We start from the raw sequence: 14,110 nt of genomic DNA, 5'->3' as shown, positions 1-14,110 counted from the left end.
GTGCTAGGCACAATTAATGTCTGATAAATGGAATGGATCTGCATTTCAGGTAGTGGTGAAGATCTAAAACCCAAACAGAAAATAACGCCCAGGTTTCCTTTCCTTTTCCTCTCCACCCTATTCTTGTCGTGGCTGCTGTTCCTGCTCCCTATCTTTCCCCACTATTTATATTTTACCCCTCTTATTTTTAGCCATAAGTTTTACTTAATCTGAAGATAACCAAATATTTCCTGAATAATAAGTCTCTGAATATGCATATTCTCTAAATATGAATATAAGCCTATTTGCAAATCTAGCACTTACATTTAGAGTGTTGTTGGCAGGACTCTGAAAATCAGATTTTTTTTTTTTAATGGAAAAATGTACTACAGCAGAAGGCTTTGTTTTCCACAAAGCAGAATCAAAATCCTTTGATTTCAGTGGTTTTGATAATTCCATATATGCTTATACACTCAAAAAATTAATATTAAACCTGATGTTATTGATTATATAAATCTCTGTCACTAAAATTTGAACTTAGAACCAACTGGTTAACCTCAAAAAAGTGGGTCATAGAAAGGGGGAATGACTTTTTTAAGTTTATTTATTATTTTTTGTTTTTTTACTTGGTCTCATGGCCAAGCAAGGCTGGGCTCCTGGATTTATTCACCCCTCCCACCCACTCCAGCACCTCGGGTAGCCCTGTTCTCTCAGAAGCCATCAAGGCACTGAGGCCTGGGAGGAGAGGACATTCATAAGGGGGTTTAGTAGCACCCCACTTCCAAAGCAAGACCACAGCGTTGGCTGTTGAAAACTGTACTCAAGAGTGCAGGACGCAGGGCCACTGGATAGAACAGTGCAGGTCAGTCCTTTATGAACCTTTACTGGGCACACACCATGTGAAGATTAGTGTTTCAATGGGTGCAGCAGGACACACCTGTAATCTCAGCTACTCAGGATGTTGAGGCTGAAGGAGAACAAGTTTGAGGTCAGTCTGCAGAACTGAGCAAGATCATGTCTCAAAATAAAAAGGGCTGGGGATCTGGCTCAGCGGTAGAGTGCCAATGGGTTCATTCCCCAGTACGTAATCCGTGAAATCAGTGGAACTAGTGCGCACGGGGGTGCTGCGAGGGCAGCCAAGAGGGGCCGGAGGGGAGGGCTGCTTCACTGCCTGCCTCCATGCGGGGTCAACAGCCACTCAAAACACAAGGTATAGGACGCCCTCTACAGGTGTGCAACATGGGAGCCCTGGCCCACACCCCATCCGAGGCTGGGAAGGAAGGCTTCCCTGCAGAAGGGATTCCAGTTGGACTTTGAAGATAGGAAAGGCAGAGGACTGGGACGAGGGTCTCCAGGTGCAGGAGGGTGCATGCACACACGGAATGTAACATGGCTCGGCCCTTAAAGGGAAGCGTGGTCAGCACAGACCTGGGGAGCAAATGGGACTCTGCATGCCATCTCCATGGCAGGGTGAGATGCATGGTGCTTGTGGGCTGCTCCGAGGCTATGAATCTGGGATCTTTTCGAGTACTAGCTGGTACTTTATGAGCAATTATATCTCTGAATCTCTGCATATCTGCTAACACTGGGGAGTTTAAAGGAAGGGGATGAGAGGGCCCCAAACTAGGGGCATGTCTTAAGTGTCTTAAGGACACATTATCCCTGTGAAGAAAGCAGAAACAAATGACTATATTAAAGAGTTAATCCTTCCCTGCCTTTAGAAAGCCCCACAGAGCTTGTGTTTGGCAGCCCAGACTGCCTAGAAAATAGTAAAAGAAATGAATTAGTAACTATCAAAATAAGAAATTCACTATCATAATTCAAGAACCTAACTCAGTGTAGGTTTAACAGAAACAGATGCATCTAAACATAATCAAATAAAGGGTATAATGTTCAATATGTATTAAAGATATCTCGAGTAACCTGAAATGAGATCATATAAACAATTGCATTTTTTAAAAGTGTGTTTATTACATCATTTTTAGAAGCCAAACCACTGTTAACATCATAATGTCATTAGAAAATCTGGAATTAGATGAAACTTGGTCACCAATTATTACCTTTATTATTGTGACAAATTACAATCCTGCTTATATTACTTTGGTTTGAAACTGGAACTACTGGAGTTGGCTCTTAGAATGCACACTTGCAGAGATAAATTACAGACTATAGAGTCATTTTCTGAATAATTTTAGAGATAAGTGCTAATGGTTCCAGAAGCATCCTTAAAGAAAAGATTGTTTCTATGGGATAAACTTTAGCCCTGATGATGCCTCCTCTGGGTTTGTAAGAATTTCCCTGGAAGCAAGTGAAGACAGTCTTTGAGGCTTTGGACTCAAAGGAGCTCGTTTTTGATTTCTGTTTTACATTGTAACACTGTGTGACTCTGAAGAAGAAAATCTGAAGTCCCCGGTCTTTCCGTGCCACTGTAGAACTTCGATGTTCTGCATGATGACTTTTCGCTCCCCAGGACACAGGGAAGCAAAACACTTCCATTTCAATATCAGCACAGAAGAGTTTTGTCAGCGACCCTCTGGCCACTAAAAGAACCACAGTAGTATTCAGGATGAATGCAAGTCCCCATTATCTCCAAACACTTTACCTTTTGCAAAATGGAACCAATTTAAATTCTTATTTTGTGCAAGATGAGCTTCATTTCAGGTAGATAAGTGCATTTTGTTTGAACCTTAAAGGGCATTTGTTGCAGATATATGTGAACTCTACTCATTAGTAAGTATAAAAACTCATTATTGTCCCCCCTTCTTTGGGGGTGCTGGGGATAGAACACAGGGCCTTTTGCATGCTAGGCAATCTCTCCACTGAGCTACATCCCCAGCCTTCATCACCCCTCATTTATTGAGATCTGTCAATCCCCTCTTAAGTATTTTGTTCTTAATCTCAGTGCATAGCCAGAGATATACAAGGTTAAGTTTTTGATAACAAAAACCAGACTTCTTTGATAGGTTTGCAAGATGATTGTGTTGTTAAAAATGGACAAACACCTAGGTCAGATTGCCACCCTTGAAAGGGATCATATTTGAAAAGTTCATATGCCCTGATTTTATTTTACAAAATGGAAGGGACCATAGTGATCACCAGGGCACTGGTGAGGAAAATCTTCCAAAGCAGAATAAACAAATTATCCTTTTATAAAAGATGAAGCCATTCCCATGAAACCACTAGATCCATATGGTCCTCTGAAGCCATTCGTCTGAACCAAATGCATTTTTGCATATGTGGTTTTTAAAAAACTATTTATTGAAGTATAACATGTGTTGAGCTTCACATTCTAAGATTACAGCAAAATCAAGAGATGAACAGAAATTTTTAGCAGATCAATCTTTGTGTTAGAGGTCTATATTCTTCAGAGGCCTTTTTTATGTAACCAAGTCCCTTAGAGCTTTCCACAGCTGATGCTGAAGGTTCAGGGAACTATAAAGACTATCTTAAGTCTTAGAGGAGTGGACTATTACCCAGAGAAGTTACATGGGTTAAGGTGACTGATCCTTTAGTGGTGGATTAGCAAATGAAAGCTTGGTCCCTCATCTTGAGTTGCAATGCAGTAACCTTTCCAGTGACCCTTCAGTGACATCACGATTACACCCTACCACTTCAGGTTATAGAATCCCACATGATCCACTGCACTCCTGCTTCGCAAATTCTATTTGTACCTAAAAGCCTTCTGAACCACTAATTGGAGTTGAGATATATAAGGAATAAAAGAAACCAATGGATTCCCCTCATCTCAACTCCCCCAAATCTTTGACATATGATCATGGTTAAAGAAGTGGCTATTTCACATCTTAAAAGAGCAAAATGTGTTTCTTCAACAAAGAGTTCTGGTGGACACCACTAGAATCAAGAGATAGCCCTGTGTAACGGTGCACGCCCGTAATCCCAGTTATCAGCAATTTAGTGAGACTCTGTCTCAAAATAAAAATATAAAAAGGGCTTGGGGTATGGCTTCAGTGGTAGAGTACCCCTGGTTTAATCTCCAGTACTGGGAAAAAAAGAAAGATAAATAGTATCATTAATAGGGGAAAAGTTGGCACTATATGCCTCTTGATAGAATGCAGTGAGTTTATATCTTCAGTTACTAAACAATTTTTCAAAAATATTTAACTTGGATCTGATCTAAAAATTCAGAATTAACCTCTAAATTTGCAGAAAATAAGAGTAAGGTAAATAACACCCTGAAGAAACCATCAGAAAAATCCAGAATGTACAGCATTCTAAGAGTCCAAGTAGCTTAGTCTCTTCAAAATGTCAGCATCAGGGTTGGGGATGTGGCTCAATGGTAGTGTTTGGCTAGCATGTGTGAGGCCCTGGGTTCAATCTCCTGCACTGAAAAAAAAATTAAGCCCAAAAAATCAGTATCATTAAAAATAAAAAAACATATGGCAACTGTTTTAGTAGGTAAAAGACACTTAACAGAGGTAACCACCAAAAGACAATGTCTGGAACCTTGATAGAGTCCTAGTTTTAAATAGCTATAACAGACATTTGGGGGGATAAATAGGAAAATTTTAATATGGATGAGATAAGTGATGCTATTTAGGAAGAATGTTTAAAATTTCTGGGTGATAATAATATTGTAGTTATGTAGGAGAATATCCTTATTGGGGGGAGAAAATGTTAAGAAATTTGCAACTTACTTTCATGTAGTTCAGCAAACAAAGCAAATATACCTATCATTTCAGATAAAGATGGCAAAATGTTAATTATTGTTGAATCTAAGTAATTGTTATTTGATTTTCTTTTTTTTTTTTTTTTTTTTTTAATATTTATTTTTTAGTTCTTGGCAGACACAACATCTTTGTTGCTATGTGGTGTTGAGGATCGAACCCGGGCCGCACGCTTGCCAGGCTAGCGCGCTACCACTTGAGCCACATCCCCAGCCCCGTTGATTTTCTTTTTTTAATATTTATTTATTTATTTTAGTTTTCGGTGGACACAACATCTTCGTTTGTATGTGGTGCTGAGGATCGAACCCGGGGCCGCACGCATGCCAGGCCAGCGCACTACTGCTTGAGCCACATCCCCAGCCCTGTTATTTGATTTTCCTCATACAAATCTCTCAGTTCTTTTTTGTGTTTGAAATTTGGAAAGTTGAAAGAAATGGTACTTTCCATAAATGAAAGTGGGAAAATGAAGCAAATAAAAGGCAGGCCCTATTTTCTTTAACAATTCTCATTGTGCCTGCACAATAGTAATGCTAAATAAATATTAGGAAGTAAATAAACGTTTGTTGATTTTTAATTCAGATGATAATACTGCAGATAACCAGGTTATCCTTCAATAGAAGATTGATTAAATAAATAATGGTACCTCATACAACAAAAAATTAAGCAACTTTATTTTTTAAATGAGGAAATAAAACAACAAAAAATTAAGCAACTTTATTTTTTAAATGAGGAAATAAAGTACTGATCTAATGATTTCCAAGCTATTTTTATTTATTTATTTATAATATTTTTTAGTTGTTGATGAACCTTTATTTTATTTATTTGTATGTGGTGCTGAGAATCGAACCCAGTGCCTCACGAATGCTAGGCAAGTGCTCTACCCTGAGCCACAACCCCAGCCCCAAGCTATTTTTAATCTAAAAATATTAGATTAAAAAGCAAGGTGCAGACCTGTGTAATTAGCTAACATTTATGTTAACAATTATATGTAAATAAACTCTTTTTAGAAGAATACACATCTATAAAAAAGTAGGAAAGAAAAAAAGTGAAACTATCTGTATTTGTATATAACATGATATAATATATAGAAATCCTTAATCCACAAACAAAACCTATTAGAGCTAATAAGTTCAGCAAAGTTACAGAATACAAGATTAAGATAAAAAAATTATATTTTTGTATCTAGCAATGAACAAAAAATGAAATTAAGAAAGCAATTCCATTTGTAATGCCTTAAAAATAAAATATCAGGAACACATATAACCAAGGACATGAAAGACTTGTACACTGAAAACTATTAAAAAAAGTCATTGAAAGAAATTAAAGATCTAAATAAATGAAAAGTCTTCCATGTTGATAGACTGGACTGTTTAGTATTGTTGAGATGACAATATTCCCCAAATTGATCTACAGATTCAGTGCCATCCCTATCAAAATTCCAACTGTCTTTTGCCTTTTTTCCAATTTGCCCAAACAATAATTTGAGCTTTAAACTCATATGGAAGGCACTCCATACAAGAGCCAAAAGAATCCTTGAAAAAGGAGAATAAATTTGGAGTATTCACAACTGCCAATTCCAAAACTTATGTCAGAATGAGGATAATCAAGACAGTGTGATACCAACAAAGGAGAGAGAGACAGATCAATGAAATAGAAAGAAACCAATAGATCTAGGGTCAATTGATTTTTGGCAAGGGTGTTCAGATAGTCTAATGGGGGGAAATTGATAGCCTTTTCAACAAATGGTACTGGGATAACTGCACATCTACATGCAAGAAGAATGAATATTGACCCCCAACTCATTCCATGTACAAAAATAAACTCAATGTAGATCAGGGACCTAAATGTCAGGGTTACAAATACTGTAAAACTACTACAGTTATGAACTATGTTTACAGTTAGGAGAAAACACGTTTATAAATGTATGTGATTTTAGGTCAGGTGATGTTTTTTAAACATGACACCATAAATACAATCAACAAAAGAAAAAATGGATAAATTGGGACTTCATCAAAATCTAAAAACTTTTGGGCATCAAATGACACTGTCATGAATGTGAAAACTGACGAAATAGGAGAAAATATTTACACATCATATGTTTGATAAGGGTGTAATATCCAGAATACTTAATGGCTCTTGTTGCCTGACAATAAACAAATACAATTCAAAAAATGAGAAAAGAACTGGAAGAACTTTTGTCCACAGAAGATGTACAAATGGCCAGTAAGTACATGAAATGGCCAGTTAGTCATTAGGAAAATACAAGTAAAAATCACCAAGAGGAAACTACTTCATATCTGCTAGGAATGGTATAAAAACACAAAAAGAAAACCAGAAAGTAACAGGTGCAGGTGAGGATGTGGTGAAATCAGAACCCTCATACACTTCTAATATAAGATGGGGCAGCCATTGTGGAAACACTTTGGCAGTTTCTTGAAAAGTAAAGCATAAAGTTATCACATAATCTAGCAATTCCACTCCCAGGAATACACTCAAACGAACTGATGTCTTATGCCCACACAAAAACTTGTGCACAGAAGTTCAAAGAAGCATTATTCATAATAGCACAAGAGAGGAAACAAAAGGCACAGATGTCAATCAATGGATGATTTGATAAGAATATTTGACACAAACTGGGCATGGTGGTACATGCCTGTAATCCTAGTGGCTCAGGTGGCTGAGGCAGGAGGATCCCAAGTTCAAAGCCAGCCTCAGCGAAAGGAAGCGCTAAACAACCCAGTGGGACCCTATCTCTAATAAAATACAAAATTGGGCTTAGGATGTGGCTCCATGGTGGAGTGCCCCTGAGTTCAATCCCGGTACCAAAAAAAGAATAAGCAGCACATCTACACACTGAAACACTGTTGTCATACAAAGGGATGATCCACACTGTAATTTGGATGAACCGTGAAAACACTAGGCCAAGTGAAAGAAGTCAAGCACAGAAGGGCACAGATTGTATGAGTCCATTTCTATGAAATGTCCAGAATAGACAAAGCTATAGAGATAAAAAGTAAATTAGTGGTTGCCACGGGTTGGAAGAAGGGGAGTTGGGAGGTACAGAGTTTCATTTTGGGGGGCAATGGAAATATTCCAGAATTAGTTAGAGATGAAGATTGCAAAACACTGTGAACTTATTAAAAGAAAAAAATAAATTATATATATTTTTTGTTTTGTCTTGTTTTTTGAATTATATACTTTAAAATGGTTGAAATGGGTTTGGATATGTAGTTCAGTGGTAGAACACTTGCTTGGCATGCAGAAGTCCCTGGGTTCAATTCCTAGCACTGCAAAAATAAAATAAAATAAAATGGTGCATTCTACATTCCGCACATTTTACAATTAAAACAAAATTTAAAAAAAAAAACCTCCTAGGTGCAGAGAAGGGAGCAAGATAGCTGAGGGACAAGAATAAAAGGGAAATATTTCACTACAAGTGTTTGTTCATTTTGAATTTTGTACCATGTAAATTTGTGATAAACAAAATATTTTAAGAAAAACTAAAAATTGCTGGTCTTTCAGTTTTACTGACAAAAGGTAATAGATATCAGGTCTGAGAATTAATGGATGGTGAAAGTGTATTTTTAAACTGCCTACTCAGAGGACCTTTAAAAAGTATGACAGCCAGTGTGATAGTGTGCGCCAATAATCCCTGCAACTCCAGAGGCTGAGGCAGGAGGATTGCAAATTCAAAGCCAGCTTCAGCAACTTAGCAAGGCCATAGCAACTTAGTGAGACCCTGTCTCAAAATAACAAATGTTTTTTAGGGACTTTAAACTCCCTTTAAAATAAATTGAGAGGCTTTTGAAATGTAATTGTCACAGATCACACAAGACATATCAACAATATTATAAGTTTTCTCTCTAGTTCTAAATTAAATATTTCATTCATTTATTTTGTGATGCCAATGTTTTGACACTGCTCCAGCCAAACACATACAGTAAATACAGCACTTTACCCAAACTGTTGATCTGGATATTGACCTCATGACTGATTTCAGGGTTTTATTAAAGTATACTTTATACAGCATAAATCTCACTCACTTCAACTGTATAATCAATGTTTTTTAGTGACTTTACTGAATGCTACAACCATTACCATAAGTCAGCTTTAGAACAGCGCTCCATCCCTACAATAAGATTCCGAGATGCCCATTTTTAGTTAATCTCTGTTCCCAGATCTGCTCTAGGAAGGCATGAATCTTACTTTCTTTTCTTTTTTTTTTCTTTTTAACATTTTTTTAGTTGTCAATGGACCTTTATTTTACTTACTTATATGTGGTACTGAGAATAGAACCCAGTGCCTCACACGGGTTCTCTAGGCAAGAGCTCTACCACTGAGCTGCAACTCCAGCCAATGAATTTACTTTCTGTCCTTATAAATGTGCCTTTTGGATGTCTCCTGTGAATGGGGTCATACAGTTTGCGCTCACTCGTCTCTGGCTTCTTTCTCTTAGCATAATATTCCTGAGGTTTATCTGGGATGTGGTATGGGTCAGCACTCTTCCAACACCACATGGAGACACCACATGGCATCCGCCTGCTCACCAGCCGTGGATGTCTGGGTTCCTTCAGCCTGGGACTACCACGCTTAAAGCTTCCTTGAACATTCAAGTGCAACACTTTGGGTGGACACATATTTTCATTCCTCTTGGGGAGATCCCTAGGAGAAGTGTTGGTCACATCATAGAACTTTTTGGAACATGGAACTTTTTGCAAAACTACCAAACTGCTGGACACAATGGCCCATGCCTATAATCCCAGCAACTCAAGAGGCTGAGGCAGGAGGATTGCAATTTGGAAGCCAGCCTCAGCAATTCAGTGAAACCCTGTCTCAAAATAAAAAATAGAAAGGGCTGGGGATGTGGCTCAGTGGTAGAGCACCCCTAGTTTCAATCCCCAGTACAAAAAATAAATAAGAAGAAAGGAAAAGAAACAAAGAAAAGAATAAGTGTCAAACTGTTTTCCAATTGGCATAGCTGATTTGTGAGATGAGGAAGGAGTGTCTCAGAACAGATTCAAGATCTAGTCTGAGTTACAGGTGTGAGAATAAGGAAGACTGCTGGAGTTACCATCACAATTTTCAATGAGTGGAAAGATAACCATTTAGGGAGAGTTTCTAAGAAAGGTCCTAATAGGATCTTTTTTAAAAAATAATACTGGGGATTGAACTACATTATAGCCCTTTTTAAAAATTTTTATTTTGAAACAGAGTCTTGCTAAGTTTCTGGAACTGGCCTCCTGCCTCAGCCTCCAAGTCACTGCAATTACAGGCATGTATCACCGTGCCAGGTGCTAGGAAAGTTTGTTGGTTGGTTGCTTGGGGCAACTGGGGACTGAACCTAGGGCCTCATGCATGCTAGTTAAGCACTCTATCACTGAGCTATATCTCAGCCAGGGTATACAAAATTTCAAAGAACAGAAAATGATTCTCAATGGGGCTGGGGTTTTGGCTCTGTGGTGGAGCATTTGCCTAGTATGTGTGAGGCACTGGGTTCAATCCTCAGCACTGCATAAAAATAAATAGATAAAATAAATGTTAAAAAAAACTCTTCTGTTAAAAATAAAAAAAAGAAAATGATTCTCAAACACAGCAACCTCCTATAGTAACATAAAAAGCTGAAATGTTTCTTGTGATGATCTACTGGCAATTTGTGTATCATGATGCTAAGAAGGACAGCTTCCATTTCATAACATCAACGTCATATTTCCCCCATCACTTCTAGTTTTTCCCAGGTGACTTCTTTTTTTTCTTTTTTTTTTTTTATTGGTTGTTCAAAACATTACAAAGCTCATGACATACCATCTTTCATACATTTGATTCAAGTGAGTTATGAACTCCCATTTTTACCCCAAATACAAATTGCTCGGGCTGGGGATGTGGCTCAAGCAGTAGCGTGCTCGCCTGGCATGCGTGCGGCCCGGATTCGATCCTCAGCACCACATACCAACAAAGATGTTGTGTCCGCCGAGAACTAAAAAATAAATGTTAAAAATTCTTTCTCTCTCTCTCTCTCTCTCTCTCTCTCTCTCTCTCTCTCTCTCTCTCTCTCTCTTTAAAAAAAAAACAAAAACAATTTGCTCCCAGTTGACTTCTATTGCTGGTCTTCAGAGTGTTTATCTGAAATATCATATTAAATTGTAAAACTATATCTTCCCCTTCCCCCAAAGAACTACTCTACAAGTAAGTAATGCAGTTTTCCTCTTTAGAATAATTATCTTACACAAGTATACATGTGTGATTATTTCTCAAACTTCAAGTTGCTTCATCCTCTAATGGTCAAAATCGTGGATATCAAATACCTGGGTATTATGTACTAGATGTACTTAAAAGCCTGATTCCTGGAAATTTTTTTCCATGGCCAAAATTGGCTGTGAAAGTAACCAAGAAAGAAATGCAATTCTGTAGCAAGCCAAATAAAGAGCCAGGTTAAGAGAAATTAGGAATTGGCCATTGGCTTGGTCTTTCTGGGAGGTTTTAAATCCTAATGTCATCAAGGCCATCTTGGGAAGTTTAGAAAGATCCTGTCTCAAAATAAAAACTAAAACAGCACTGGGGAGAGGCTGGAGTTATGGCTCAGTGGTAGAGCACTTGCCTAGCATGTGTGAGGCACTGGGTTCAATTATGAGCGCTGTATATAAATAAATAAAATAAAAGTCCATTGACAACTAAAATACGCACGCACACACACACACACACACACACACACACACACACACACAAAGGGCTAGGGGCACTGGGGTTGTGGCTCAGTGGTAGAGCACTTGCCTTGCATGCATGAGGCACTGGTTTTGATCCTCAGCCCTACATAAAAATAAATAAATAAAATAAAGATATTGTGTTCATCTACAACTAAAAAAAAAATTTTAAAAAAAGCGGGGCTGGAGATGTAGCTCAGTGATAGCATACCCTTGGATTTAATTTCCAATATTGGGTCGGGGGAAGAATACAAGAATTAGAAAATCATAAATTTTGCCATCATCGAATTAATACAGATACAGATGACATTAAGAATTTCAATGGATATTAAATCTATGGGGTGTTTGAATAAGTGTCCCCAAAGGCCCATGTATTAAAAGCTTGGTCTCCAGCTTGTGGTGCCATTGGGAGGTGGTGAACCTTAGGAGCTGAAGCCTAGTATAGAAGGAAGTTAGGAAGTGAAGTCATTGGGGGTATACCCCTGAAATGCATATTGGGACCCTGGCCCTTCCTCCCTGTCTCTCTACTTTCTCTCCACCATGAAGTGAATAGGCCACCTCTGCCACGTGCTACTGCCTTGACACACTGCCTTGTCATAGCCTCAGAGCAACAGGGCCAAGCAACCATGTACTGAAACCTTTGCAACCAGAGCCAAAATAAACCTTTACTCCTGTGAGTTGACTACTCAGGTATTTTGTCATAGTAGCGGAAAGGTGACTAACACAAGGGATGAGTTTGATGAGAGCTGAATATTTGCATGATCTTTAAATGTTCACCACCCACAGTTGCTGATTTATTGTAAAGAAAAAAATAGAAGGATTCAGTGGAAAAATCAGACAAAGCTTTGACCAGGTGATCAAAATAAACATCAGTGAGGAAAAGATGGACATCATGGGACTGTACTCTGCACTTGACTCTGAGGAGGCATTGCTTCCTTGGTCTTATGGCCTTGTGCATACTAGGCAAGAGCTCTACCACTCATTGAGCTACATTCCCAATACTGAAATGTCATTGTCCTAAAAGACAAAGAAAGGCTGAGAAACTGGTTCAGAGTGGTGTCTGAAGAGATCTGACGACTAAAGCAATGCTGGATCCCACACTAGATAGCCTACTGAACAAGGAAAATAAAACACTGGGAACATAATTGAGTCAATGAACAAAGCTGGAATATGGATGGTAGATTAAATAAAAATATTATTATGTTACTCAATTTCTTTTGGTATATGGTTTGGATATGAGCTGTCCCCAGAAGACTCCTGTGTTAAGGCTTGGTCCCCCATGCAGCAGCATTCAGAGGTGGGTCTTTGGGGAAATGACCAGCTCATGAGGGCTCTGACCTCACCAATGGATTGATTAATCCACCAACAGCTGGAAGGACACTGGAAGATTATGGCAACCATAGGCAGTAGGGCATAGTTGGAGGAAGTAGGTCACTGGAGGCATGCACTGGAAGGATATTTCTTACCCCAGTCCCTTCCTCCCCTTCCCTCCATCTCCCTTTCCCTCCATCTTCCCTCCCTCCATCTCCCCTTCCTCCATCTCTCCTCCCCCCTTTTTCTCTCCCCCCCTCCTTCCCAGCAGCCAAGTGGCTCTCCTCCATCTCGCCCTCCTGCTAGGTTGTTCTGCTTCACCTCAGACCTAGAATAATGGAGGCAGCCAACCTCAGACTGAAACTGCTCAAACTGTGAGTCTCTAAGTTGTTTTTCTCAGCCATGGAGAGCTAACTAACACAGCTGATAACTCTGTTTTGGTTACGTAAGAGAACAACCTATTCTTAGGAAATACATGTTGATTCATTTAGTGTAAAAAAGCATGATGTAGGCAACTTTCTCTCCAGTACTTCAGCAAAAAGTCACGTGGGGTAGGGAGGGAGAGAAAAGGAAGGAGAGAGAAGGGGGATAGGAAGAGGGAGGGAGAGAAACGGGGGAAACAAAGGCAAAACTGCTCACCACAAATGAACCTAGGTAAAAGGTGTGAAAATGTTCTTCACACTATTCTTACAACCTCTCTGCAAGCTTCTATATAAAGGTTTAAAAAGATGTATTTTACTGAGCAAACAAAATTAACTTTTAATAATAAGAACTAGAAGAGTGGTTGCATTTTAGGGGAAAATCAACTGGTAGGAAAATAATTTGAGGAAAACTTCTAGAAGCAGGAAATTTCTTATACTTTGATCCAACTGGCAGTGACACAGGTATATAATGTAAATGCAAATTTTAAAAATTCAACTAGTTTTACATTTCAGATTTGGGGGCATTGCTCTATATAAATCACACCTTAGCACACAAGACAAAATAAAAGAGGAAGAAAATCCATCTTATGCTTCTTAAGTGGGCTGAAGAAAACATGAAAAAATAGTGTTACTTATTTTTAACAAGAGGAAAGGACATCTGATTGGAGATTCTCCCTTTAATTTCTTCTGCTGTTTTTATTTTTAAACTATGCCCACTCCTAAAATTCCCAAAATTACCTGAGTTCTTTTTAATTTTATTAAAAAAAAAAAGAGCTTGATGGTACATTCCTTGACTATTATATGGGAGAGGCCCCAAGTTCAATTCCCAGGACCCAAAAGGAAAAAGAAAAACAAAAGAAGAAAGAAAGCAAAGAAGAGAAAAACCACTGCAACTGCTTAAGAATTATTATTTTTCTGGGGCTGGGGCTGGGGCTCAGCAGTAGTGCACTTGCCTGGTATGTCTGAGGCCCTGGGTTCAATTCTCAGCACCACATATAAATAAATTAATTAAATA

This window comes from Ictidomys tridecemlineatus, chromosome 16 (genome assembly GCF_052094955.1).
Source record: "Ictidomys tridecemlineatus isolate mIctTri1 chromosome 16, mIctTri1.hap1, whole genome shotgun sequence".
Taxonomy (NCBI): domain Eukaryota; kingdom Metazoa; phylum Chordata; class Mammalia; order Rodentia; family Sciuridae; genus Ictidomys; species Ictidomys tridecemlineatus.
This window is presented reverse-complemented; position numbering follows the sequence as displayed.